Genomic DNA, 24865 nt, shown 5'->3' with positions numbered 1-24865 from the left:
CTTTGCAGGATGGCATTGGAGTGATCCACTCAATAGATTCAGGCTCTGAAATCAAATGTTCAGAGGCCCAATGGCCTGCTCAGCGGTTGCACTAATGAGCAGATGGCATTGGTTTTATCACCTCTGTGCCTCAGTCTGGGCTCCTGTTGTTGTGGTACACCTTTTAGTTGGTGTAGTTATGTTTCCCATATATTTTTTCAAAGGGGAAATGATGCAATGTATCATGAGGTTCATAGTCTCAGTTTGTTCTGAGGAAGCTACCAACTCACAAGTGTGTAAAGTTCTCCAACTTTGCAATACTGCTACCAACTTCTCAAATCCTGAATAAATGAATCTATAAGTTTTTGTGTTAACCTTACGGGTGGTTGATGCCTTGATCTCTATCTACTAAGTAAGCACAAGCGGAAGAAAAATGCAACACCATGGAGGGATGAGTATCTACGTATTCAAGGGATAGCCCTTATTCCCTAACATTCATCCATGTTCTTTGGGAGTTGGAGTGAAGATCTGAGATTGCCTGGACTCGTGGAGAGCAAAGGGCTCATGGCAGTTGCCAAGAGAATGAGTGCACACATGGAAGAAGCTCTGGTTTTAGTCACAAGCCAGTTGGATGTTGAGGGAGTGGATGCCCTTTCTTTTGATGGACCTCACTGACCAATCGCTGGGTGCCTTGGTGGCCACATCGGTGCAATCAAGATGTCCCACATCTGGGGAATTCAGCGATCAGGGTGGAATCCAATGCCTTCTGTCCCCGTAAGACCAGGTCTATCATGAGATGAATGTACTGTCCAGGTCTGGCAGAGGACATGAGTGAGCTGTGAGATCCAGTGGTGTGCTGCCATTTGAAAGATGCCACCAAGATCTGCAGCTGGCCCTTGGAATGAGCAGAAGTGAAGGAATTCAAGGCCACAGTGACTTTGACAGCCACTTGCATGTCATGATGACCAGTGCAGCGAGGTGTGGGTCCTTCGGCAATGAGGGCACAGGTATCTGTGATTATCTCCCTGGAGCATCACAGTTTCCTGTGACACTAGATCTTGGTTATCTCCAGGTAGCTTAATTTTTGGCAGTTGACCCTATGCTGAAAGTTTGATATCCGTTGCCTTCCTTGCCCTCTTTCCTCTCCTGTGCCCTCCTGCTGATCGGGCTCCACTTTCCCTACAGAGGGTGTTGTCCCTCATCACCACTGGACCCAAAATCTGATGTCCATGCCTCCATTGCCAGCTGCAGTCTTATTTCTGGGAAGGTGGCTGCCCGCTTGCCCTTGGCAGCCTTGCCCTGTGCTCAGCTGCCCATATGGTGCCCATATTTTGCTGACCTGTAAAAACTTCTACATTCTGCCTTGACAAGCTTTTAACGAGCTTTTAAACATCTTGAGTTAGCCTCAGTTGGGAGAACAGGATTGCTGCCACACCCTCCCCCCACCCCAGTGAACATTGCCAGTGCCCAGAAAACATCACCCATCCCCACCTCCATTCCCGCCTTCAGGAGGCACGAAAAATTCAGCCCTATTTCTGCAAAAAAGCCAGGATCCCATATGCCTTTTTAACCTGTTATAGAAAGGGGAGAGACAAACTGAACTTCTTTATCCTCTCCCCGCCTGTCTGTAAGCTGAGGTATTTTTGAATTTATCTTAAAAGTAGGTTGTGATGTGTTTCCTCAAACCTTCATCTAATTTTATAGGTAACATCCAGCAAACTAACGCTATGATTAACTCAGAAGGTTTGTTTATTTCACATTCAAAAATAGTTTACAACTTCACGTGCACATACACATGCACACACACACACATAAACGGGCGCACACACACACGCACACACACAAACACACATAGTAAGGGAGAGATAGAAAGGAGGGGACTTTTACAACTATGGATAACAACAATAAAAGAACAACTAAAATGGATATTAGTTCACATGATTTCCAGAGTCTGAGATGTCAAAGTCCATAAGGTGTTTCCTTCATGGTGGAGTTCAGTCCAGGTGAGTTTTGGGTTGGAGACAACTACGCGAAAATCCTTGAAATGAATGATGCTGCAGCACAATGGGCTTTCTCTGCTTAGACCACTTGGCAGGCGATGATCAGAGACTTTTAAAATCAAACAGGCTTCAAGGAGTTGAGAGGTAATGGCTGGCTGCTTGGTCAGCCGGGACATCTGCTAGAGTTCTTTCCATTTTGGTTAAGTCAGCAGACTGAGGGTTTCTCAGTTCCCAAAGGAATATAGAGATTTCAAAATTGTCACTTGAGTCATGTGACCTTCTTTCTCCACCATGATTTCAAAAGGGATGTTTATCCATTGTCTGGGACTGGCTTTGGTTTCAGGACTGATAACATCCCAGGCATTAGCCAACAGGTTAGTATTTCATTTCCACTTCAAAGCAGATTGAGTTTCAATCAATCAAATGGAGCAGGTTGTTAGATTTTTTCAAGTTCAACAGCAGGGTTTTATTTCAAAGTAAAAGATATCTGGATATTTAAATCTCAGTCCAAAACATGACAGGGGAATTTGCCAGCACATAATTCTACATTTTGAATGCATTTTGACACTTCCTCATAGGTTAAAGCACTGTAACACATGTCAACATTTATACAGTGCTGGTCATGGTCAACTTACTTTTGCAGGGCAGAGCCTTGTGATCAATAACTACATTAAAAACACATCAAAATTACAATGAAGCATCTAACAGTGATATTTGGAGGTGTCAAAACATTTAGCGCTTACCTGTCAGAATGTTCCTGACTCCTCAGCAGGCTTCCTCCAGTGGTCACAAACTTGCCAAAGAGGTGCTCCTAAAACCTGCACCAGCACAAAAAAATAGTGTGGGGAAGGAAATTCAAATTTCCTCAGATCCTCACAATGGCAACCCTGACCTCAGAAGAGATGCGTGTGTGCCGTACACCCAAGACCTTACCAACCTGCAAAAATGGCATGGGGTCAGGAAGGCAGAGGAAAATTGTTCTTCCAGCAAAAAAAAATAAGTTCAGCATTTCACAACCCAAGTCCTGCCTCCATTGGGAGATGAAAATCTGGCCCTTGTTTGATGAAATGCAAATAAGTTTGAGCAGAAGCTCTGGAAAAGAAACCACTTTTCATTTGGGCACAGTTTGTGCCATAATTGGCAATTATGCCCAAAACAAAAACTCCATCCCAGTATACAGTTAAGATGAGCCAAATATTCGGACTAAAAGGCAGTGACAAGTCTTGATTATTTACCAGCTCACTTTGAGTTCAAAATGGTATAAATCTTCCATCTAATCAACCTTCCAAAATTCCTCAAAACAAATTACTAATGATTAGCATCATAATTCTGTCCCGAGGGCATTATTATTGTTAATTAAACCCAATACATTAGCAAACCAAAATAAGTTATTTAAATTACATTTCCTAAATCTTGTGACTGTATGAAGAATCATAATGTCAAAGACCACACAAGATTAAATTCCTTTTTATGGTGATAATACTTCTAATAAATATCTCTCCATAGTTTGTAGAAAGTATTCCAAACAATATGTGATAAGTTATTTCCATTACCTTGGCTGGAAGCACAGGCCATATTATTTTAGCTTGTCGATGTCCACTGATCCTTTCACTCAGCTCTGGAATTCCCTTCCCAAACTTTTCTGCCCCTCTGCCTCTTTTTCCTCATTTCTGGCACTTTTTTACATCTACCTCTTTGACCAAGGTTTCTTTTTCTGCCCAAGTATTTCCTTATGTGGCTCAGTGTCAACATATTGTTTGGTAATGTTCCTGTCAAGTGCTTTAGGCTTTACTACCTTAAAGATGTTATAATAAATGCAGCCATTTAGTTGTTAAATTTAAGTTTCTAATACTCAGTTGTTTTGTTCTGTCTATCCAGGCTGGCATTTTGCCAGCACCGGGTGAGTCCCGACATCGAGAACATGTAAATGTCCTTAGCCCACATGGACAGCCAGCAGGACCATGGCAACAATCTTCCCGGCAGTGGCCAACTAATAAGCTGCCGCTGAGTCCACTGTCAAAATAAGGAAAGGGGACTGTCTCTCCACACCGTCAGCCCAATCGGAGGGTCAGCAACTCTGCAACTTTGGCAGCCCCACCAAGAGAGGGAGCCGCTGTGAGGATGCACAAAGAACAGAGAGAACCTCTCAAACGAGAGGTAAGAAATTTGCTGCTATGCTAGGGCCAGGTAGATGGACCCCTGGCAATTGGAAGGGTAATCCCTTCAGCAGTGGCAATGGAGCCAGAGGAGTGGACTTTGCCACTATAGGGGCCCCTCCTGGGGCTATGGAGCTTCCAGAAACCAAGAAGTGTCCTGGGAAGCTGCTGGGAGATCTGGTAAAATGACCATAAATCAACTCTTTAGTTATTTAAATTGGCAATGTGCCTCTCGGAGGTTGGCCAAGCTACTGCTGTTTCCATGCTGGAAAAAATGGCCTACTGCTAGTACTACATCGGAGCACCCACTCATCATGACTCCCTAACATTTTACCAACCTACCCTACCTCCTAGGGGACTGTAAAATCTCAGCCATAGTCTGACAAACAGTGCACCCATTAAGCTTCAAAGATACCATTCTGTTTAAGTGGAGATAAATCACAACTGAACAGTCTTTTAAAAAATAGTTTACATAATGAACTTGATGTACCGGACAGGTTTCTACTTGAAACAGAGAGCTTTATGACAGAGCTCTTTTAGAAGCGACATGCTTGAACCAGGTGCACAACTATAAAGCTCCGCCCTTTACCGGATTACCCGCCCTTAGGGCTCATTCGTCAGAGCAATCAAGTGACTCCTAAAGGCAGTAGGAAAAGTTATACCTTCAATCACTATATTTCCTGCCCCTTCAGTTTTTTTACATTTCTTATTTACAAAGAACATTTTAATCCGCAACACAAACAAATATACATAGGTTAGGTGATTAATGATTAAGGGGTGATTTTTCCCAGAATTGCACTAAATGCGGTAGCGAGCGGGTAAAATGGAGTCCTACCCGCCGATGAAAATGGTGGGTTTTCACGCCGTATCTTCCCGAACTCGCCTCATTATATATTCACTCCCGCGAAACATGCTGTTTCTCTCATTCGCCTACCTGCCATCACCCCAATATTGCATCATGACAGCCGCCATCTTTAAAAGGCAGCCGCCAGCAAAGCACTCATAGCCACAAGCTCACCACTGCTGCCTGGAAGATATGGCCAGCAAAGGCAAAAAGACTGCAGACCCCCGCTTCAATGATGTGTCCATCGAGTGACTCCTGGAGGCCATGGAGGCCCACTGGGATATGCTATATCCCTGCTCTGGCCGCAGGATGGGTAGCAAAGTCACCAACCCGGCTTGGGAGACAATGACAGCGGTGGTCAGCGCCAACACGCTTCAGAAGAGGATAGCTACCCAGTGCCGCAAAAGGATGAATGATCATCTCCGTTCTGCAAGGGTAAGTCACTCTTCTCATCACTCCAAACTCACACACTCATAAACCCATCACACACCCACTGGGCCCTCACTCACTGCCAGTGCAAGGGACATCACCATTCACTCTTTCTCACACACTGTCATTGTCCTCGTCCCATCCATGAGACCACTCACCACCCACACCGGCCAGGCATACTTATCATCTGGCCCGGCAGGCATCCTGATGCACTCTCCCCATCTCTATCCATGCAGGACAAACTGGCTCACAACAGGAGGGAAAGGTCACAAACAGGTAGAGGGATACCAAAATTCAAGTTCCGACAGAATTTGAAAACAGAGCCATCCAGTTGGTCGGCGATGATCGGGACCGGCCCTGTGCTGACGGTGAGGTTGGCGCTGATCTACCAAATAAGGATCCAGCAGTGCAACACCCATCAGACAACCATGCTGTGAGTGATGTGTCCTCTTTCACAGGCCAATGCCATGCACTAATTATCTCCCCTGGCTTTCGCAGGCACATCTGGGAAGCAGAAGACAGAGTCCATGACCCAGAGCCTCCAAGCAAGCTCCGAAGAAACCTCTGAAGAGGAATCTGGAGGCACCCTCCCTGAAGACCCATCACAGCGCTCACCCACACCCTCCACCAGCGCAGAGACACACACCTCGGTGGGACCGAGCTTTAGAGTAGCCTCGGGATCACAATCTGGTGAGCACATTGCATTTTCTGATCCACAGCAGTCCGCGGCTGTGGGGACTTCCCAGGCCCCCGGCACTCAGAGGACTGCTGGAGGCCAGAACATTGCTGAGTCCGAGTCAGATGACGAGCCTCTGGACTCGGTCATGTCACAGTTGCTGGAGCTGCAAAGGCAAGCTCGGGAACACCAGGAAGGGATGTCCGCTGCACTCCTCAAGATTTCAAGGTGCGATGGAGGAGTCCGTCCTTCTTCAGGCTGGGGTGATAGCACCGGCGTTACAATGCAACGAGGTCAACACTGGTAGGATGCTGGCTGCCATGGAGACCTTGGTCCAGGGCATCACTCCTGCAATGTTGCGTGGGCTTAGCTCCATCGCTGATACCATAGTTGGTCTCTAACAGTGCGTACTTGAGAGGGGAACCGGGCAGTTCGATCTCACTCCAGCTACCCCTTCTGCTTATGGAGTCAGCCAGGGCCATCGGGCGCCCATAGGAAGGAGGGTCAGCAGGTGCATGCTCTGGAGCCATACACCCAGGTGACCCTGGCAGTGACTGGCCCATCTGACTCCCCTCTTCCTGCAAACCTCCGCAGATCCAGCCTCACAGGCCAAGGAGAGTGCCACTGCCACACAACAGAGCCCCAAAAGTAGGCTGGGGCCCTCCAGGCCTCGGCCCTCCAGAGGATGCCCACCAAATTCATCACAGACTGGGCGTTGCAGTCAGCAGGCTGCCTCCACCTCCGCTGTGGATGTCCGGGGAGCAACAAGACGTAGCAGCAGGGTTAGGGCAGGTTAAGGAGAATAGATTTCTAAACCCTAAAGGTGTCAACGGGTATGGGAAGAAATGGGATAGACCATTTAGGCCTGAGATGAGGAGAAACTTCTTCACTCAGAGGGTGGTGAACCTGTGGAATTCTCTACCACAGAAGGCTATGGAGGCCAAGTCATTGAATATATTTAAGAAGGAAATAGATTTAAGGAGAATTAGTTGTACTGCCTGGGCACATATGTTAATCACTTGTACATACTGTTCACTATTGTGAATAAGCTCCCAAGAATGTCTCCCTGCCTATGGCTCCTTGTTCTGATGAGCTGTGTTCTTGTCACTCAGATGTGAAACATTTCTGCACAAAAGGCAGGTGTCTCAGCCCAGGGCCTCTTCCCTGTGCACTGTGCAGCCTTCAGACCACAGTGATGGTCCAGCCTCACACACCCTGTAAACATTACTGATGCCTGCACCTCGGGAGTGCTGGTCATTGCTTCCAGAATGTAGTGGGCAGGCGCCACAGAGTTCTCTCATTCTCTCTGTGTGCTCTCAGCACCTTTAAGGTGGGGCTGGCCCCCATCACACCAGCATGTGTGACCAGTGATGCTGTGCACCAGCTCCTGAAGGGCTGAGGTGCTGAAGGTGGACACAGCATTAGATGCGTCTAAAGTTTCATGGCTGCGTCTTTGAGATGGCCCTGACTATGGAGCGCAAGTGAGCTGCCCTCAGCCTGACAGGAGTCAGACATTCTCCGAGCTATGTGAAGATCTATGGAGTGTCCTCACTGCATGTTGTCATCATCCTCCTGCAATCAAGTAACTATTAGAGCCTCCACTGCATCTCCATGACAGGAGCATTCTCACAGAGGGTATTGGCGCTGCCATAAGCCAGGCTGGAGTCAAACATTCACAACTGCGATGTGAGGATCTATGGGGACACCTCACTGCATGTCATCATCATCCTCCACAAACCTGACAACTATGAAGGCCTCCCGAGTACGCCTGCCTTGTCTGGCCAGTGTGGGGGCTCCATCCCCGTCATTGTCACCACTAAGGACCTCCTCACCCTCATCCCAGTTGGCATCCTTCTCATCGGAGGACACGTGCAGCTCCTTCAATCTCCTCCTCAGCCAGTTCCTCACCCCATTGCACCGCCAGGTTATAAAGCGCGCAGCAGATGACGACGATGTGTGACATCCTCTGCGGACTGTATTGCAGGGCTCCACCAGACCAGTCCAGGCACCAGAACCGCATCTTCAGCATCCCGATGGTCTGCTCCACCAAGTTGCAAGCTGCTGCATGAGCCTCATTATAGCGTTGCTCTGCTGCAGTCTGAGGCCGCTGCATGGGTGTCATCAGCCACGGCCTCTGCGGGTAGCCCTTGTCCCCAAGGAGCCAACCCTGCAGTCTCTGTGGACCCGGGAAGACTGCAGGGATCTGCGAGCGATTCAGGATATAGGTATCGTGCACACTCCCTGGAAACCGTGCGCATACCTGCAGGATGCGTCTGGTGGTCGCATACCAGCTGCATGTTCAGTGAGTGGAAGCCCTTGCGGTTGATGAAGTCCACTGAGTGTGGCGATGGAGACCTGAGTGCCAAATGAGTGCAGCCAAGCGCACCCTGCACCTGTGGGAATCCCGAGATCAGGGCGAATCCTGGCTGTCCTGGTCCTGGGCAAAATGCACAAAGTTGTGTGTCATGGAGAAGATGGAATCAGTGACCCCATGGGTGCATTTGTGGGTGGCGGATTGTGAAATACCACAGAGGTCACCTGTGGAGCCCTGAAAGGGGCCACTGGCATAAAAATTAAGCGCCATGGGCACTTTCACAACTACTGGCAGCGGATGCCCTCCATGTCCCATTGGTGCCAAGTCCTTAGAAAGTGGCAGTTCAGGATTAGACAATTCAACAGAGACATCGGGGTAGTAAGTGGCAGATGTGAGCCACCAGGTCCGTAGACATGCGCAGTGTCGGTGACACTGGTTCTCAGCCATCTGCAGGAATGGCAGGCTGTGTCTATAGACCCTGGGTGTTGCTAGGTGCCGACCAACCACTGCTCACTGTCGCTCCTGGCCAGCGTGTGCGGGAGCCCCTGCTGCCCCTTCTTCATGAGGTTGCTGCTCCTGCCTTTGCACAGCCAGGAGCCTCAGTCACTCTCTCCTCCATCTTTTATGGTCTCTGTAGGCCATCAGGCATACAGCTAGATCCACAATCCTGACATGGTCCTCCTGCAGCATGAAGGAGAGAGAGAGAGATGTGATTATCATGACTGTACTTAGCACCTTTCCTGGCCCTGTGTGACCGCCCCTTAATGCTTCCCAGAGAGTGCTGGTCACCCCTCAGATGGCCAGAGGTGAGTGCGCTGCATGGCTGCCCTGTCAGCCTGCAATATGGGGACACTGGTCCAAACCAGGATGCTGAGATTGCAAGGGGCTGTGAGCACCTCCAGCAGTGACTGCTACATGGCCAGCGTTGGCGAGGAGATTGTACAATGTGTGCAGTCCAACTGCTCTGCGGTCCAATAAAGTGGTGGCGGACTCGAAGTCTGTGCCGGGGAGGGGTGGACAGGGGGGTAAGGTATGGAGCGCTTGGTAGCCCTTTGGTGCCACCACGTTGCTTGCATGGGCAAGCAGGCTAGGAGCCTGACCCCAATCATATCACTGTTGCTGCGCCTGATCTGTCTCAGTTGCAGAGGCATGGTCAGTTTGTACAGTTGTCCCTAATACGTGGCCATTTCCCTTGCTTACCCTGCCCCCCACTCAGATTGCCTGTGCGCAGGGTGCAGCACTTGACCGCCCTCCTGCCTGCAGTCGCCTCTGAGGCTGGCCAACAATTGCCCCCGGACACCCCACACCCCTCAGCAGTCGCCTGCAGGGCCAGGCATCAGTTGCCCCTGCCCCCCAGCTCCCCTGAGGCCTGTAAACAATGGACGAGCTGTGGAGAACGCTGCTGCTCACTCACCTCAGTTCCCCCAAAGTGAAGGCCGCCAAGTGCACATTGCCTGTTTGCTTTTGTGAAACATGTTGGCATGCTCTCCCGCTGATGTGGATGGATGATACAGCGGGGTTCGAAGGGCCTGCTTGGATGGCCTTTTAATTATAGGCTAATGTATTACAATTAGCTCCCAGCTGGCCGATGGCGGGAAACGCGGCCTGCCCTCAGCGGGCTGAGAAGGAAATCACGACCTGCCTTCACGCCGTCGTGAAGTGGGTCCCACCAGATTTTCCACACACGCCACCTATCACGTCAGCTGCAAGAGGGCTTGGAAAATTCCACCCTAAGTCTCTGAGTTTTCTAATTCGGTTAGGGCAGCATAACTCTACCACTTGAGACTCTCCCACTGGGTTGACATGATCAGGAACTGCAGCATCAGGTACATCCTTAGAAAGTGGCAGTTCAGGATTAGACAATTCAACAGAGACATCGGGGTAGGTCTATTCTAGGTTGATCTGACACCTCAGGGATTAAATGTTTGACATCAATTACAGGCAGGATAATTGTCAAAATGCCTCTCTACTCCTTAGATGATCCACGTGTTTTTGAACAATCCGGTCTTCCACTTTCACTTGGATTGACAAGGGTCCAGTCTCTGAGACAATTATCCCAGGAACCCAACAAGGTCCATTTCCAAAATTCCGCATGAAAACTATCTCCTACAGTAATTCTTCCAACTTTACTATTAATATCATGATTCAATTTCTGACTACACTGATTCTTCTCTACTTTCCCCTCTAAGTTTGGAAACACCAAACTTAACCTTGTATGTAGGCAGCGTTTCATCAAGAATTCAGATGTGTTGAACCAATAGTTGTATGGGGAGTCATACGATAATTGGGAAGAAAACAGGAAAATCAAGTTTCTAAAGTGCCTTCAGATAACCTCATCATTCCTGATTTGAAAGATTGATCTACTCTTTCTGCTAACCTATTTGATGAGGGGTGAGATGGTGCTGTTTTAATATGTTTAATCCCATTTAAACTCATGGATCTCTGAAACTCTGCACTGGTAAAGACTGCACCGTTATCTGAAACAATGACTTCTGGTAGTCCATGTATACTAAAACATCGGTGCAGCTTTTCAATAGTTGCACATGATGTTGGTGATCTAACTTCATACACATCCATCCACTTAGAATGCGTATTGATGATCGATAAAAATATGGTACCTAAGAATGGTCCTACATAATCAATATGTAGTCTAACCCAGGGTCGACCAGGCCACTCCAACGGATGCAGTGAAGTTGAAACTTCTGTTGTTGCTGACACTGGAGGCAGCGCTTGACCATGCTTTCAATGTTACTGTCCATGCCTTCGATATGCCTGGATGCACACTGAAGCTTTTTCCCATGCGAAGGGACGACAGCTTTTGCTCCCCACAACAGGATTCCATCTTGACAACTTAACCCTATTTTATGGGTATCGAATGGTCTTACCTTTTCAGAAACTGGTGAATTCGACCACCCTTCTAATACAAGGTCTCGGACTTTTGACAAAATTGGATCTCTATTTGCCCAATTCCTTATTTGCTTCTCACACAGGCAAAGAATCCAAGAAATTCAGGGCAAGAACAACTTCTTGTGGCACTGGAGCATGTACAATGCTATCTGGTAGCAGGAGACAACTAAGTGCATCTGTATTTGCAATGTGCAAGCCAGGATGGTACATAAAGGCATACTCATACACAGATAATATCAAAGCCCAACATTGAATTCTTGCTGAGGCGTTTGGCGGAATGGCTTTATCCTCACTGAATAAATGGTTTATGGTCCAACACAATGGTGAAATGTCGTCCATACAGGTCCTGATGGAATTTCTTGAAATATCACTGATAAACCTTCTTTTTCAAGTTGTGAATAACTCTCTCGGCTGCAGAGAGGGTTCTGGAGACATGGCCGATTGACCTTTCAGAATCATCTTCCATCCTGTGTGATAACACCACTCCCATACCCTAAGGAGACGCATCACAGGTTAGCATTAATTCTTTTGATGGGTCATAATGTACTCGTAGACATAATGAATGTAACAGCTTCTTAACTTTTACAAAGGCTTCTTCTTGTTGTGAATTCCATGACCAACGATGATTCTTTTTAAACAACAAGTGCAATGGTGCTAACACTGTTGACAAATTTGAGAAGAAGTGACGATAATCATTGATCATGCCCCAAAAGGTCTCGAGCTCAGTGACACGGAATGGGTGCCTCTTTGAATGCCCTAACTTTCTCCTCTACTGGATGTAATCCCATGCATCCACCCGGTGACCCAGGTAAGTGACTTCTGGCGCTTGGAATGTACATTTCTCTTTCTTTAATCATACATCAGCTTCCAAAAATCTTCTTAAAACCTCTTGTAGGTTGGCCAAATGTTCGGTTTCCATTGATCGTGTGATCAGGGCATCATCTAGGTATATTGCTTTTTGGAGAAGTCCTTGCAATAGAATTTCCATGGTCCTTTGGAAGATTGCACATGCAAATGGTACACCAAAGGGTAGGTGCGTATATTGATATAGACCCTTGTGCATGTTGATGGTTACATACCCTCTAGATGTGCTGTCCAGCTCTAGCTGTTGGTATACGTGGCACACGTCCAGTTAATGTAGGATTTGCCTTCAGCTAGTTTTGCGTTCAAGGCCTTCTATCCTTGGGATAGGATATTTATCTAGTTTGGTTGCCTTGTCCATGGTTAATTTGTAGTCCCCACAAATGCAAATAGTTTGATCTGGTTTCATCACAGGGACTATGGGTGCTGCCCATTCTGAAAATTGGACTGGCTGGATGATGCCTAGCTTTTCTAAGCGGCACAATTCTGCATCCACCTTCTCCTTTAGAGTATAAGTACACACCTGGCCTTAAAGAAACGGGATGTCACCTCCGAATCTACATATTTTTGCTTGTAAGCCTTTTATCTTTCCCAATTCATCATGAAATACACTGTCGTATTTCCTTAACAGCTCAGGAATTCCTGCTGTTCTCACTTGAAATATTTCAAACCAGTTGAGCTTAATTTTTTGTAACCAATTGCTGCCCAGAAGATTTAGGTCCTTCACCTGTCACTAAGATCACTGGGAGCTAGGCTGTCTGTTCCTAAAGGACACAGGTATTCTGGCGATGCTCTTTACCTGTATTGATTCTCCAGTATATGTCTTCAATTGAACTGTGGTTTGCTCCAGATTCAGTGGCTGGGTACCTTCACATAGCTATTTAAATGTGTGTTCTCCCACCACTGTGGTTAAGGCTGCCTTATCTCCTCCATGACTCGTGGCTTCCCATTCACTTGAATGGTGACAGTTATTTGTTCAGTTTTTACTGCTTTGACATTGTACAGGGAATGTATATCAGTATCGGCAGCTTCACTTTCTGTTATATTATTCACTTCATTCATCTTGGTCTGCTGTCTTATGGGCTGCCTCGATTTTTGCCCTGCCTTGCTTTATTATGTGCCCTTTGATGTGGCAGTAAGGCATTCTGCCTCCTTGAATCTGCAGGTGTCCGGTGCGTGGTTACCCCCACATCTGTAACAGATTCACTTTGGAGTTGCTGCTGAAATGCTTCCATAAGGCATTTTCATTTTTCAAGCAGCAGAGACAGTCTCCCGCTTTGCTGCTGTCTCTCTGGTTTTCACACCACGCTCAGTGGTTGGTTCCCATCTCAACTGAAGAATGGTGCCATGTTGAACATTCTGTGAAGCCTGTGAGTCCCTCTCAGCACTTTCCATTTCCAGCACTATTTCAACGGCGCGCTTCAAATCGATGTTAACGTCTGCGAGTAAACGGCGCTGAGTGGCGTCGTCGTGAACGCCATAAACCAACCAATCCCACAACATATCATTGAGTGTGTCTCTGAAGTCGCAGTGCTCAGTCAACTGCTTCAACTTTGCTTTGTAAGTTGCGATGGACTCTCCTGAGGCCCTTACTCTGGAGTTAAACTTAAACCTCTGCATTGTTACCGATGGCTTTGGCTGAAAATGAGGTCTACCAACTCATTAAAAGATTTAGAAGTGAGTACATTTGGGGCGCCAGACTGCGGATGAGGCTAAATGTCTTGCTACCACTGACAATCAAAAGAATTGCTTCCTGCTTCTCCTCCGAGGTTATTTCATTCGCCACAAAATAAAAATCTAGGTGGTCTTATGTACTGGCTCCAGTCTTCCATGGAGCCGTCATAAGGGTCAATTCTGCTATAGAGTGGCACAACTGGTGTGTATACACCTCTTTCTTTCTTAAGAACTGGTGTTCTCACATTCCAAGGTGCAGTGTCAGAGCTAATTTACCCTCGTCGCTAAATGTAATGATTTGACGTATCGGATAGGTTTCTTACTTGAAACAGGTAACTTTATTACAGAGCTCTTTCAGAAGCTACATGCTTGAACCAGGTGCACAACTAGAAAGCTCCGCCCCCCCAGATTACCCACACTTAGGGCTCATTCATCAGGACAATCTCGTGACCCCTATTAGGCAGTAGGAAAGGTTATATCTTCAATCACTACAGTTTATCAAATGGGAAAAAAAACCCAGTAATTTCTTGCTTCTGTGACCTTGAGATAACCTGGCTTTTCCAAGGAGGGGAGTCAACAGAGGCCTCACTCCTGTCCTTGCTCTGAATTCCTCCACCAGCAGACATAGTTTCCATCTACCCTATCAAATACAACCTGACTAAAGGCCCTTTAATTAAATTAATTGACGAGAAGCTTTTGCTTAACATTTTCCACCAATAGGGCCATTTTCTCATTAATTTTAAACATCAAGTCTTTTATTTTGCAAAAATAGAAATTAGAGTGTTCCCCTAGTTTTTCACTTTGAAGTTCTAAATTCACATTGTGGCAATGCAAGGAAGAACATTAAATGAATGCATAAGGTGTACAAGCTCTTGCAAGACCACCTTGTCCAGTTCTGGTTATTAAGACACAAGGGACAAATCCTGGGAAGTTCCAAGTTCAGGGAAGAGCTACACAAGACTAATCCCGCACGTTGAAGGATCAAATTATATGGAGGGACAGGAGAAGTATGGCTTTTCCAGCCTCGGAAGGAAGTGACTTGAGATGAGACCCAATTGGCCTATATAAGATGTTGATGTAGAAAAGAGGAATCCAGAACATTGCTTCAATTTAGAGCATGACTCTAGGATACAGAACAAGACAAGTTTAGGACTAATGTCAGGAAGTTGGTTTACACAAAGAATGATCAATATGGTTAATGGACTTCTGAGTAAGTTGGAGAAGGAAGAAGCCTGGAATCATTTAAGAAACAGCTGGATACTGCAACGGGGAGATTATAGGTTTTTTTCTGGATAAATAACTAGGATATAGAAGTAAAAATATTTCCTTTACACAGATTACTCAGGCAGGCTCTGGGACCAGAGGGTCCCTATTCAGACTGTCAGGTGGAAAACCACTTTAGACAATTTCGGGCAATATGAAAATAGAATAACTCCTGAACCATTTAAAACTCTTACTCAGATCCACTCAGGCTGACTTTTGGCTTGTTGCGCTTGGGAATAATGGATTAACTGGAGACATTGTAAGGACAAAAATCAGACTGATTAGACCACATGCCCATGAACATACTCGTCCAACTTTCTATCCATTATTTCAAATGAAAATTTGCTGGGCTTCATTACACAGCTGCTCTGCAATCATCCCTGCCTGATTTTCCTCCATGCATGTAATGCTTGCAGTAACTTAATGAATTGGTCAGTTGTGCATTGGTTGAAATTGTTCAAATTTACGGATCCGATGAGCAGAAACAATTTATACAATTCAAGCAAATGAATTAGCTGTTGGTGGCAGTAAGGGCAGAAAGCACAAGTTACATTTTTCAGATAAGAGATTGGGAAGGCAACACAGATAAAGCAGTTTTCCCTGAGTTTGTATGATTTGTGTTAGTGAAAGTGTACTAGTGCCTAAGGGCACGTTCTCTGCTCATTTCTGAACACCTCGCAGTCCTGTACTTCCCCCTTCAGTTTTTCAATATCAATGTGTAATATCACTGTAGAAAAGAGTACATGAGGTGGTTTCCCGTTGCCTTCTTAATATGCTTAAAAAAAAGCCCTCCTCCTGAAGGGTCCTCTGCCTGTAAGCAACCGTTGCTCCTTGAGATTCTAACTCTCCTGCCATCACCGCTGAAAATTTGCTGGTTCCGCATTGCTAGCCATGGCCCGCAACCCTGAGCATGGGACCTTTACCTGGGCCTATGGCGACTGCCCACTGAGGTTTCAAATGACCATGCTACCCTAATCTGCACCAATGTGACAAGGCCAATTTCAGTGGGTTGAGAATGGATCTGGCCGAGGTAAGGAGGAATCAAAGATTGGCAGGAAAAACTATAAAAGAACAAAAGGCTGCCTTTAAAGATGATTCAGGTACAGTCAAAGTACATTCCCATTAGGGGGAAAGATAGGGCAACAAAAGCCAGAGTCTCCTAGATGACAAAAGAAATAGAGAGCAAGATGAAGCAGAAAAAGGTGCATATGACAGATGCCAGGTTGATAACACAGTTGAGCACAAGGCTGAATATAGAAAGTTTGGAGGGGAAGTAAAAAAAGTAAATTAGAGAGTCAAAGAGAGAGTATGAGAAGAGACTGGTAGCTAACAATTCATAGGCACATAAATAGTAAAAGGGCAGTAAGAGGAGGGGTGGAGCCAATTGAGGATCAAAAAGGGAATCTACACATGGAGGCAGAGGGCATGGTTGAGGCACTAAACTAATATTTTGCATCTATCTTTGCCAAAGAAGAAGTTGCACTAAAGTCATAGTGAAAACAGAAGTAGTTGAGGTACTGAATGGGCTAAAAATTGATAAAGAGGAGGTGATAAAAAGGCTGGTTGTACTTAAACCTCAAGATCAGCTGGGATGCATCCAAGGATGCTGAGGGAAGTAAGGGTCGACATTGCAGGGGTACTGGACATAATATTCCAATTCTTCGTAGAGATGTGGGGCTGCTGTGGGGTGGGGGGTGGGGGGGGTGGGGAGGTGATACCAGAGAACTGTAGCATTGCAAATGTTGTACTCTTGTTCAAAAAAGGGTATAAGGATAAACCCAGCAACTACAGGCCTGCCAGTTTATCCTCAGTGGTGAAAAAACCTTTAGAATTGATAATCTGGAACAAAATTAATTATTACTTGGGCAAGTGTGAATTAATTCATGAAAGGCAGCACATGTTGTTAAAATCAAATCATTTTGAACTAAACTGAGTGAGCTTTTGATGATGTAACGAAAAGGGTTTATTAGGGTAATGTTGTTGATGTGGTGTACATGGACATTCAAAAGGCATTTGAGAAAGTGTCACTTAATAGGCTTATCAACAAAGTTAAAGCTCGTGGAATAAAAGGGATAATGGCTGTATGAATATGAAGTTAGCTGAGTGACTGGAAACGAAGTGAGCAATGGTGAATGGTTGTTTTTTCAGCTTGTAGATAGAGGGGTTTCTCAGGGGTGCCCTACTAGAATCACTGCTTTTGTTGACATATGTTAATGATCTGGACTTGGATGATCAGGGCACTATTTCAAAATTTGCAGATTGTACAAAATTTGGGAGTATGATAAACTATAGGAGTATTTAAAGAGGACATAGGCAGGCTGGTGAAATGGGCAGTGTGGCAGATTAAATTTAATGCAGAGAAGTATGACGCAATACATTTTGGCATGAAGAACAAGGAAAGGCAATAAAAAATATAAGGGTACAAATCTAAAGGACTGCAGGAACAGAAAGACTTGAGGGTATATGCGCATAAATCATTGAACACGGCTTGGCAGATTGACAAAGTGTTTAAAAAGGCATATGGGATTCTGGGCTTTATAAACAGAGGCATAGGGTACAAAAGCAAGAAAGTGATGATGAACCTTTATAAAACACTGGATTGGCCTCAAGTGTAGTATTGTGTCCAATTCTGTGCACAGGACTTTAGGAAGGCTTTAGTGAGGGTGCAGAAAAGGTTTACAAAAATGGCTCCAGGGATTAGGGACTTCAGTTGCCTGGATAGATTGGAGAGTTGAGGGTTTCTCCTTAAAGAGAAGGTTGAGAGCAGGTTTCACTGAGGTGTTCAAAATTATGAGGGGTCTGCACAGAGTTGATAGGGAGAAACTTCCCATTGGTGGATGTGTCAAGGATCAGAAGACACTTATTTAAGGTGATTGGCACAAGAAGCAATGGTGACATAAAAAATAATTTTTTTTACACAGCAAGTGGTTCAGATCTGGGATGCATTATCTGGAAGGGTGGTGGAGGCAGATTCAAACACAGCTTTCAAAAGGGAATTAGATAAGCACCTGAAGGAAAACAATTTGCAGGGCTACAGGGAAAGGACAAAGGAGTGGGACTAGCAGGCGTGTTCTTGCAGTGGCCAGCATGGACACAATAAGCCAAGTCTTCTGTGCTATAAGCATTCTATGATTCTATGGTATTTTTACCTGCAGCAGAGGGACACTGAAAATTATAGACATCCTTGTGAAAAGACATGCTTAAACTTAGTACAGAAAAACTGCAAACAAAGAATAATTAGCTCAAACATGTGAGAGAAGGTAAAACCATATATCATTAAGGCCATACAGCAAGAGCAGAAGAAAGGCATAATGCACCTACACAGTATCTGTATATTCTGAAATTTTAGAGGATGGAATTTCCTCTGATTTCTGCATACTCAATCCATCATCCCTGCCCCAACACCCCTGGCATTGCTGCATATTTCTGAGATTCTCCTTCCATACACCCCCCTCACTGAGGGTGAACCAAGTCTTACACTTGCTTTAAACTTCATTCTGCTTCTGTCAAAGGCCGTGAAATGAGGGGGTAACAATATTACTACATCTTCCAATTCATAATGGAACTCACTTTGCCATGGTCCCAAGAGGAATGCAGCCCACAATTATATCTTACACCCAGGCTTCCCTATATTGAAGGGTCAAACAAGGGTGACAAAGCAAGAATGTTGGAGACCCAGAAAGATAAGTTCCCTTTCTTTCATTGGAACAACCTAAAGATCCTGCTGTTGGTTACCATTGCTGATGTTATCAGTCTCCCCTGCTTCTGCATAAAATGCATGCCAATAGGTGAGCTTGTGCTGGGGGAGCAATGTGCTGAGAAAACAAGAAATGCAAATGGGTTCTTCTTGGTTTAAGCAGATCACATTTCAGATTGCCTCCATTGGACTTGAGCACAGAGTTGGGGGGTTGGGGTGTGAGGGGAAATCAGCTGCTATATTTTTAGCAAATAGTTTTAGGCCAAGAAAAAGCATTCCATCCTCAGAGCCTGTTGTTAAACTTGGAAAACAATATAATGTTTCCTGTCTGTTCTAGTCATAAATAAAAAAAATCATAGCAATATGCAAGCCAGCAAGACTTGGAAACCTTCAAACATAATATGCTGTCTAAAGCAGTTTGCCATCCTTGAAGTGAGTGACTTCAACTTCTGGTTCTCTTAGATTAATCCTACTGTGACAATATCTGTGGTGCAATCCAAACACTCTCCCTGGAAACTGCCACTTTCTGCAGATGGGCCTGCAAATGCAGCTTGTACTTAAGGAGGAGGAAGAGAAGTAGTGTAAAGTTGATGAAGAGGATGACACTTTAATTAGAGGAACATATCACATCTCCCCATGGATGCAGAGTTCAGGACCTGCATGGAAGAATATGGTGTCAAGAATCAGATGCACCCCACATCTTGTGGCAGAATCCTCTCCCCTGCAAGTGGATGGTTGAATATATATTTTTGAGACCTTGTCAGATATCATAGAAGTTATATTATAAAAGGAGTTCATTCGACCCATACTCATTTGTTGGTGTTAGTAATTCGATTCAAGTTATTTATATTAATTCCATTTCCCCGATATCCTTCTGAACCCACTAGTTATTTCCCTATTCAAAATAGAATCAATTAAAGGGGAAGTTTTAAGGCAGCATGCTCAATAAAATCAAGGTGGGCAATTAAAAGTGCCCTGCGGATAATCGACTGAAGTCCCACTCTCTTCCACAGTTTTTCATTTTAACCTGCTTTTCTGAGCAGACTGGAAAGTCACATGCTGGGAAGCAGTGGGGTCCTTCTTTAAATATGTATATTGGGCCCTGATGATGTGATTAGTGTTTTACCCATGTGGTTGAGCACAAAAACCTAGCGGGAAGAAGAAACACAAATCATAAAGTTTTTTTTAAAATGTCTTTTCACTCCCCTTGGTTGGCCAGGAGGAATAGTAGTGTTCTTCTGGGTCCTATGAAAAAAATACATGCCTCCTGGGCTTCCGTCACACAGATCCCAAAGCCCTCTTGAAACGTCCACTGCACAGCCCACTTGTGCACCGGAGCTGTTTGTTTAATCCTTGGTGTCGACAGCGCTACCCAACAATGTGGCCCCACCTGTCGGCTAGGTGCCACCTGCTGCCAGTTTCAAGCTGCAAAGTGATCAGAGGCATATAAATAAAGCCCAGGGGTGAAAGTTGTCTAGACAGCACAATGGTGAGCTTAGGATAGTTTGTCATCCTTCCAAATCCTGCCCTGAGCTAAAGTCAGGGCAAACTGAAATTGACTGTATTTTCTATACCACTGGAGAAAGGTAGCATGAAGTCCTCTAATCATATTTTGTTACTTCACAGCTATCTAGTTACTGTAATAAACTGTCATTATATGTGACAATAGAAGCAGCAAACAGTGGTGAACTTGAAAAAGTATTGAACAAGTCACCTATAATCGCTGAGGCAACACTGTAACTTCTCATATTCCACTTGTCAGTAATAATTAGAACATTATATGCACTAAATTAATAGTGCCAGCCAGAATAGTTAGAAACAAAAAATATGCACAAACAGTATTATTGTTGTTACAGTGGTTACTTGTTTCCTCAACAGGAAATAGAGGTGCCATTAACAATGTAATCTGGTTGATTGTCATATGCAGACAACCGTTACCTCGCCAGTAAACTCTAGCATTTGCACTGCTTGCAAATGAAACATTGATGAGTGGAATGATTTGTGAAAAGCACTGCCATAAAAATTTCTACAGCATCATGAAATGTCTAATTACGCTGGGATGTAACTAATGTAAAACAGCAGACTCAATCAGCTCCAGTGCACTGAGGCTAACCTGGGGTAGTTTACCTTTCAGCAGTTCAGTCACAGTAAAGAGGCTGTGGCTGCAGCAGGGTGGTAAACTGCCACGCACACGCCCTTTCCTCTCCTCCTCATCACTCATGGGCAGCTCTGTGGTTTAACATGAAATACTGGCAACTAACTTGGATTATTCTGAAAAGAAATTGAGTTTGTTTTACAAGGCTGAATAAACTGGAATAAGAGATCTAAGAAATTTACGAACTACAGACAACCCAGCTATCTGAAAGAGTAGTGATTGAACAAAGAAAACTTTGATGAAGCTGTGCAGAACATGTCAAGCTTATTGTCATTTACAAGACTGTATTGCTCGTTTGTGTGACTACATCAAGATGCTTCTGAATCTCACTTTAATTCAGTGTCATCTCAAAACTTTTGCAGAACTGATGGCAATATTTATCAAAGGACATGGACATGTATTATTTTTTAAAATACTCAACATTGTTTTACAATTTAGGAGATTAGGAATTTCTATATTATCTATTTATTTATTCATAGATACTTTTAATGGTTTTGAGTGAGAAAGATCACTTGAAGCTTGAGTGTTTGTGATACATCAGAAGATATATTTTCTTATAAGTTTGATTTTGGTCTATATTTATAATACTTTTACCGGAATCTTATTCTGAAAAGTTAAATTTAAAAATTCTGAAAAGCTAGGGTGGAATTTGACCTTGTGCCTGGAAAATGCTTCCTTTCTGGACATAACTATAAAGGGGAAAACAAAGAGGCAGAACCCGTGCATGAATCGCTGAAAGCTAGCATGCAGGTACAGCAGGTAATAAGGAAGGCAAATGAAATTTTGGCATTTATTGCTAAAGGAATAGGGTATAAAAATAGGGAAGCGTTGTTGCAACTGTACAAGGCATTGGTGAGACCGCACCTGGAGTACTGTGCACAGTTTTGGTCCCCTTACTTGAGGAAGGATGTAGTTGCATTGGAGGTGGTTCAGAGGAGGTTCATTAGATTGATTCCAGAGATGCGGGGCTTGTCTTATGAGGAGAGATTGAGCAGTTTAGGCCTATACTCTCTGGAGTTTAGAAGGATGAGAGGAGACCTAATTGAGGTATATAAGATGCTAAAGGGGTTTAGACAAAGTAGACGTGGAGCGGATATATCCCCTGTGAGGCAATCTAGAACGAGAGGCCATAGTTTTCGGCTAAGGGGTGGTAGATTTAAATCAGAGATGAGGAGGAATTACTTAATGGGTTGGAAGGTTATGGGGAAAGGGCGGGAAATTGGAGTTGAGGCCGAAATGAGCTCAGTCATGATTCTATTGAATGGTGGGGCAGGCTCGAGGGGCTGAATTGCCTACTCCCACTCCTTGTGCTTATGTTCTGTTATGTCAGGTCTTCACCCCTTTTGTCTCACTTTCCTCTGCAACTGATCACTAGGCTCTCCAGTGAAAGGCCACCTGAAGAAACCTGAAGAGTAATTTTGACTTTAGATGATACTATAAAATAGACGATACATCAATTCAGCTGCCCGATATATATCTTGCTTAATTTATTTCAATGGAACCAATTTCCTTCCCCAGTTATAAAAATAGAAAATGCAGGAAATACATTTTCAGGCAGCATCTGTGGAGAGAGAAACAGAGTTAACATTTTAGGCCTGCCACTTTTCATCAGAAAGGTTCTGATAGGAACTGTCCTAATAAGCACATATCTCCCATGATTATTAAAAGTTTCTCTAGAACTGAATTGTTAAAATGTATTGAAAAACAGATCACAAAGTAAATAGATAAAATGTTTGTAATCATTTCTAGATTTGTTTTCAGAATCGTGTACCCATCTGAAGTAAATAGGAAACAGAGATTCACAAATGTAGTGTTGGTGTTGTTATGCCAATATTGTCATAATTAATATAAAAGCAAAATACTGCGGATGCTGGAAATCTGAAACAAAAACAGAAAATGCTGGAAAAACTCAGCAATCTAGAAGCATCTGTGGACAGGAAGACAGAGTTACCATTTCAAGTCCGTATAACTCTTCTTCAGAGCTAAAGAGAAGTAAAAATGTGATGAAATTTATACTGTTTAAGGGGGGGTGGAGCTGGTGAAGCTGGATAGAAGGTCAGCGATAGACAGAGGCAAAGGAGAGATTGACAAAGATGTCATGAACAAAAGGACAAAGGAATGTTACTGGTAGTGGTATTGGCTAAAGGAAGTGCTGATGGCAGCATTAAGGTCAGAAAGCAGGATGTGATAATAGTAGGACAAGGATAAGCACTCTGAAAAGAACAACATGAACAAGTGACAGATGGCCCTAGTGGGGCTGGGGTGTGGGGAGGGGATGGTGGTGGGAACAAAGATTAGAAATAGGATAAAAGGTGGGGATAAAACAATGAGTAAAAATGAAAATAAATAAAAATAAAAAAGAGTGGATAAAGAAAATACTTAAAATTAAAAACGAATATTGTAAAAAGGGGGTGAAAAGTGAGGACAAGGGGGACTCTATCATGGTTCTGGGAGGAGGAGGAAGTTGTGAGGGCAGAGGCGCGGGAGATAGGTCGGACACGGTTGAGGGCCCTGTCAACCGCCGTGGGTGGGAAACCTTGGTTAAGGAAGAAGGAGATATGTCAGAGAGTTTTGGAAAGTGGCATCATTGGAACAGATCGGAACAGTGGCATCATCGGAACATCATCTCCGTCGCATCTGTTCGGATGATGCCACTTTCTAAAACGGCGCTTCTGACATGCCTTCCTTCTTCCTAAACCGAGGCTTCCTACCCACTGTGGTTGACAGAGCCGTCAACCCATCTCCCACGCCACTGCCCTCACACCTTCCTCTCCCTCCCAGAACCATGATAGGGTCCCCCTTGTCCCCACTTTCACCCCACCGGCCTCCGCATTTAAAGGATCATCCTTCGCCATTTCCGCCAACTCCAGCATGATGTCATCACCAAACACATCTTCCCTTCACACCCCCACACTGTTGGCATTCCGTAGGGACCATTCCCTCCGGGACAGCCTGGTCCACTCCTCCATCACCCCCAACACCTCGACCCCCTCCCACGGCACCTTCCCATACAACCGCAGAAGGTGCAACACCTCCCCCTTTACTTCCCCCCTCCTCACCGTCCAAGGGCCCAAACACTCCTTTCAGGTGAAGCAGCACTTCACTTGCACTCCCTTTAATTTGGTCTACTGCATTCGCTGCTCCCAATGCGGCCTCTGCTACATTGGAGAGATCAAACACAGACCGGGTGACTGCTTTGCGGAACACCTTCGGTTTGTCCGCGGGCATGACATAGACCTTCCTGTCGCTCACCATTTCAACATACCATCCTGCTCTCATGCCCACATGTCCATCCTTGGCCTGCTGCAATGTTCCAGTGAAGCTCAACACAAACTGGAGGAACAGCACCTCATTTTCCGATTAGGCACTTTACAGCCTTCCGGACTTAACATTGAGATCATGATATCTCCCTTCCATCCTCACCTCCTTTTTATCCCCTTTTTTCAATATTCATTTTAATTTTTTAATTTTAATTTCTTATCCACTTATTTTTATTCATATTTATTTTCATTTTTAAACATTGTTCTATCCCCACTTTTTATCCTATTTTCGATCTTTTTTCCCACCATCCTCCCCTGCCCCCACCCCACCCCCACAAGGGCCATCTGTCACTTGTTCATGTTGTTCTTTTCATAGTGCTTATCCCTGTCCTGCTTTAACCACATTCTGCTTTCTTACCTTAATGCCACCATCAGCACCTTTTCTAGCCCTTACCACTACCATTAACGCCCCTTTGTCCTTTTATTCTTGACAACTTTGTCAATATCTCTTTTTCCCCCACCTATCGCTGGCCTTCTATCCAGCTCCACCTGCTCCACCCCCCTTAAACAGTATAAATTTCATTGCATTTCTACTTCTCTTTAGCTCTGAAGAAGAGTCATATGGACTCGAAACGTTAACTCTACCTTTC

This window comes from Cetorhinus maximus, chromosome 1, assembly GCF_964194155.1.
Source record: "Cetorhinus maximus chromosome 1, sCetMax3.hap1.1, whole genome shotgun sequence".
Classification (NCBI taxonomy): Eukaryota; Metazoa; Chordata; class Chondrichthyes; order Lamniformes; family Cetorhinidae; genus Cetorhinus; species Cetorhinus maximus.
Note: the sequence above shows the minus strand (reverse complement) of the source record.